A 6,377-nucleotide genomic window follows, 5' to 3' on the forward strand; every position below is an offset into this window, starting at 1 on the left:
AATTTTTAAAATATTAAATTGAATTTTTATAATTTTAAGGGAGTCAAAGTGCAACTTTATTTTTATTAATTTATTTTTTTTTAAAATTAAAAGACCTAAATGACAATTTTTCATTTTAGGGGGCCGGACCCATGCCAACCCCCTTAGAATCGCCTCTGGTTGATTAGTTAAATTTTTATATATATATTTGAAATTTAAATTTTATAAATAATTTAATCTCTTTACTTTCTACATTTAAAAATTAAGTTTAATTTCATTTTGTTCAGTGACGGTGTCAGCTTTCAGGTTGGCTATTGCCCTCCTTTTTCCACTCCCGTCAACCATTTTTTCTTTTTTCTTCTCATTCACTATACTCGCTTTCTTTCTTTTCAGTTTGTAGATCTATTTTGTAGGCATCTTTATTGTTTTTACAAGTTGTAATGAATAGATGATGGTGCATGTCATTCGCTAATACTCGACTGGCCACCAGTAGTTTTTTCTTGGAAAGTGGATAACTTGTCATCAACTTCTCCGTTTTGAAAATATTTCAAAATAATAAATGATTTCATGTGTCGATTTGGACCCGTGTTGTCTTAAGTTTTATTTTTTTTTGTTTGTTCTTTCATTGTTTAATAAGTCTTTATTTTTAGAAGTTTTTATCTATTCTTGTAGCATATTTTTTTAGTCTTATTTATGCATGTAATCTTAATTTTACAAGTGATTTTAGGGATGATTTTGTTTTCGTCCTCTTTAGTTTGGTAAATGCTCGATTCTTTTGTCTATTTTTTGCTCGCCACTTTGGACCATCCAGGGCTAATTTCCTTATCGTATTAAGTACTTGTAATCACTCCAGATATGTCGTGCTTGAGTTGTGACAAAGCCAATTGTCAGCGTATCATAATGTTCTATTGATGCTGAGGCTAAAGCCTTTGTTATATTGATGGAGCTTATCTTTCACCATCCACGACAAGTTTTGCTATTCTTTTTTCTCTTTAAATGGTACGGTTCCATTCATTGAATAAATTAATAAATTTATGAGTTTACCTTTTTAAAAAATATAAACATTTTTTTTAATATTTTAAAAAAATTCTATTATAATGTTATTTTTTTGATTACATGAGTATTAAATGAATATATATTTTTATGTTAAAATATCTTTTTAATGAATTTAACATAATAATTATAGCGATTTTAATAATTAAGATTTGAATTTTTTAATTCAAAAAAGTAAAAAAAATCTTAAAAAAATTAAATTCTAAATATGAAAAAGAGTATAGCAACTTAGATTTTATTTAAACTTATTTCATGTAGGAGATGTGAATGAGAAAAAACAATTAGTGTACTGTTGTTTTAGAAAATAATATTTATTTAATCCAGTCTCCAAATTTGAATTAAAATAAATTAAGTAAAAATAATACATTCAATTTGAGAAATATTTCTTGGCTGTCTAATTTTTAAAATAAAAAATTTGCGGTCTTTTTTGACTGATCCTTCTTTAATTTATTTTCTCTCTCTCATAAACAAAAATATCTTAACTCAAAATTTAATTCACCTTAATTGTTTTTTTCCTTTAAAAAATCTGTTTAAAATAATGAGACAAAATTCAAGCATCTACCTTAATAATTAAATCCCTTAATTCATTGTGTTTCATTATTCTCATTCTGTTACGATACTAACTATTATTAACCCATTGACTCGTTTGACTGTTGGATCTTGATCCGCATTTTGTATGAGATCACACATGCATAACATACAGATTCACTTCAAGTATACACATATTAACCTTAAGGTAGAGTACGTATCATCATACATGAAGACCTGCCTATATCATATAAATATATAAAATTAATCCATCTGAATGGACACACAAGAAAACACTCATCACATCTCAATAAATTTAATTATCAAAAACTTGATTAAAATAATTTTTGATAACCTTTAACATTAAATATTTATATATATTAAATATAAAATGTAATAAATAAAAGTCAAAACTTTAACATCAAATATTTTCATTTTGGAATAATTATTTTTTAAAATCTTTTTTGTTTTAAAAGTTTATGATTAAGCCCTTTTTTACATTGTATATTTATATTATGATACTTAATTGGTTTTAAACTTTTTATTTTATTTTATTTTTGTCTTTATTTTATTATTGAATTTCATTTATATATTTACAAGTATTATGATAGGGGCGAGTATTTGGTACACTGGTATCTATTTTTTGTATTCGATAAGCAACTTTAAAAAATTGATATGTGTCTCTTTTTTAAATATATATTTTTTAATATTTTACTATACCACTATAGAATACTGGTCAATCATCGATCCTATTTGTGGAGTCCAAAATTTATATATTTAAAATTTAGTCTCTTATTTTTATTTTCAATAATTTAATTTCTCCACTTTTCGAACCTAAAAATGTAAATTTAATTGTTAACATTTCAATATTGTTTTATTAAATTCATTTATATTATAATATTGTTTCATTGATTACATGACTATCAAATGAGATTTGTTTAGGGTAAACTATCAAAATAGTCACTTTTGTTTTCCCCAAGTTACATTTTAGTTACTTACATTAACGTGTTGTAATATTTTAGCTACTGAGCCGTTAACGGTGTAACGGTAAGCTGACATGGCACGTTAAATCATCATTTCAAACAAAAATTTTAGGTTAAATTATACAATTGGTACCCATATTTTTTTTTGTTTTGAGCAATTTATTATTATTATTATTTTATGTTCTTTTAACTTTTCTTTTCTTTTTTCCTTTAGTTTTCATTCTCTTCTGCTTCTCCCTCTAATTTCCTCCATTCTCCATCTCTTTTAATGTAAAAGTAAGAAATTAGATTACTCAAACCGAAAAAATATAGGGACCAATTATATAATTTAACCTAAAATTTTTGTTTGAAATGATGATTTAATGTGCCACGTTAACTTACTGATACACCATTAATGGTAATTAATGACTTAGTGACTAAAATGTTACAACATGATAACGTAAGTGACTAAAACATAACATTTCAAATATAAGTGATTAAAATATAACCTGAGAAAAATAAAAATGACTATTTTAATAATTGACTCCTTTTTTTAATGATAAAATGTGATATTAACAAATTTAATACAATAAATTTAACTATATTAATAATCAGTTAGAGTATAACAATTTAATTATATTTCATGTGGGAAATGTAAAAGAGGAAAATAATTAGTGTTTAGAAAATAATATTTATTTGATCAAATAGCTGTTCTCTGCCAGTCTCCAACTTTGAATTAAAAAAAGAACAGAGAAAGTCAATTATGGCTTGCTCTCATTTTGTCTTATTTTATTTCATTAAATTACTGCTTGATGCCACTCTCCCACTAATCTATTTTTTTTACTTACCATAATAAGGTAAAATCTAAATAACTAACGTAATTAATATGATTCAAATTTAGACCACATCTGTGATAATAAATATTTTTGACCATTAGGCCATCACACATAGTTCTCTTATTTATCTATCTTTGATCTTTGATAGTCACAAGTTATTCATTAATTTTTTAATTATATTTTATTTGAAATTAAAATAATGAATATTTGTTCCTAAATTCATAAAAATATAAAAAATATTACACTTAAAATAATATTTATTTTTATATATAAAAAACTCTTGATAATTTATAAGTTCTTAATCAACCCTCATTATATAGTGTATACGCACATATAAATTATCCCTACAACGACTTTTATTTTATTTTATTTTATTTACTGTAGTGGTTTTTTTTACTTATCCTTCTTTAATTACTGTTCTCCTCGCTTGTACATGATTGACTAAAATCATACGAGGTATCAACATCATTAAAAAATGTAAATCTTGTACTCATAAATTTGGTCGGGTTGAGTTAGATTTGAGTTGAGTTAATGTAATGTATTTAGATCAACCTTTTAAGTTTGAGTCTAGTTCGGCCTGAAAAATGTGTTTATGTTAGATTAATTTTTATTTAAAAATATTTTTTAAAAAAGAATAGAATTCACTAAATGCTCTAAAAAATACTAAAATGAAAATTTTCTAACACATTAAAAATATATTAAAAAACACTATAAATATAATAAATATTTTATTGTATTAATAAAATTTTATATTTAGGGTTGGGTTATTTAGTTGGATAAATTTTTAAAATTTTTAGGTGATTTAATTGTTATTAGGTTAGTAATTTAATACAAATATAAATATATATAATTAATATAATATTGTTTTATAACATAATATTCGGACTAGGCCAGGCTTAAGCAAAAAAAAATCTTACTCAACGCCTGGCTCATATAAAAAGGTCTTAAATTTTGTACAAATATATTTTCCGAACGGACCTTCGAACCTGGACAAATAACTCGACCCATGAACAGGTGTACTTGTCATAATTTAAAATTTAACCCACCTTAATTGTTTTTTTAATCTTAATCTTTAAAATAATGATACAAAATTCAAGTAACTACAATATATATATATTTCCCCTTTTTCTTACATCGAATCAATTCTTTTTATATAATCTCTCACTTTCTTATGTCTTACTAATCAAACAAAATTTAATAATTAAATCCTTAATCCATGGTGTTTCTACTCTTTAAGTTTACAATAAGTTTACCATATAAACATTATTTAATTGTCAGGAAAAAAACATGTAACCTATAAACTTCACATTTTGCATAATTAGAGGTGTTCAAGGATCAGACCAGGTCGGGCCTAGGCTTAATATTAATATACTTTATATTTGTCTAAGCTTGGTTCGACCTGAAATACGGGCTTAAAATTTTTTTCAAACCCGCAAAAGACTAACCCAAGCCTATTTTTGACATGCCCATATTATTTTTAATTTTTTAAAAATATTTATATTATTTTAATTTAATATTTAATAATTTTATATATTTTTATTTATTAAATTTTTTATATAGTCATCTTAACATTATTTTAATATTTATATTATATATTTAGTATAGGTTTATTTTTTTAATGTGTTAAAAATTATAAAATATATAAAGATAAGATAAGATAAGATAAGATAAGATAAAAGTATTATAAACTTAAAAATAGTTGGGTTGGGTCGAGCTCGAGCCTTAAATCCTGAACTCCGTTAATGAAAAGAGAAAAAAATATTGAATTATATGTTTTGTATGAATTTTTTTCTCCCTATTTGAAGGATTAAGATTTAAAAGAATATTTAAGGTGAATTATTTTAAATTTAGGAAGAAAAAAATTATTTGATAATGTTGAATTTTTTTTTTTAAAAAAAAGGGCAGCAAACAAAGGAAAGTTTCGAACCTGGAAAAAAAAACAAAGAAAGATGAGAATTTGATAGCAAAAATCGAATGGAAGAAAGAATAAGAGGATAGAATTAAGCTCGAATGATTAGTGACTTATTTTTAAGAAAACCGACTTGAACAAGAGTTCTTGAAATTTAAGAACAAAAAATTGCAAGCAATCTGAATCAAACGAATTTAACCAGTAAAGATAACGAAAACTTAAATAAGATAAAAAACGTGAAAGATGGAATAGATAAATTGATGAAGATAAAGATAAGGATAAATGTTTGATTGAACTTTTTGAAAAAGATTTCTCGACAAATTCAATCAATGACTCTAATTGACCTTTCAAGAATAAGTTATTGGCAATCTGGAATTTGAACAACTTCCCCCAAATCTAAAACAATAATATGTAAAAAGAATCTTTTGAATAAAAATAAGAATTGAATCTTGTATAATAAAATACTCCAAAAAGTGGTTTTATTAATTAAATAATCAAAATACGGGGGAGGATAAGCACAGGGATTGCAAGAAAGAAGAATTTGTAGCAGGTATGCTACGCCAAAACACAGACCTCTCCTTTTGGGTCATTCAAACAGGCACTGTCTTTTAACTACAAACCCTTAATTCAAGAGTCATATGTTATCCTCAGCAATATTGTTATGATTGATCAGAATTTCAATATTTCTGTTGTGCAGGATCCATTATATGACAAGCACAGAGCATACTCTATTGTAATTCATTGTTAACTCATCTAAAGTTTTCTGAGAAGAAGAAGTCTTAGAGAAACATAGAAAATTTAGAAAGCCATGGATAATAAAACACTCTGATATTTTATTAGGGGAAAACTCGATGATACTTACAAACTAATATCATCTCCTTTTATAGTTGAAAGAGAGATAATACAACAAAATAGCAAATAGTACTAAAGCAGACAATACTATACACATTATTACAAAAAGCAAACAGTACTATAGACATAAAGCAAACAGTACTATAGACATCATTACATAAAGCAAACAGTATTATAGACATAAAGTAGCTGATTTTGAGTGACTGCTTTCAGCTGTTAGCGTTTGAGTGGGGATATTGGGCACTGTCCATGGAATCT

Source organism: Gossypium hirsutum, chromosome A03 (genome assembly GCF_007990345.1).
Source record: "Gossypium hirsutum isolate 1008001.06 chromosome A03, Gossypium_hirsutum_v2.1, whole genome shotgun sequence".
In the NCBI taxonomy this organism is placed as follows: Eukaryota; Viridiplantae; Streptophyta; class Magnoliopsida; order Malvales; family Malvaceae; genus Gossypium; species Gossypium hirsutum.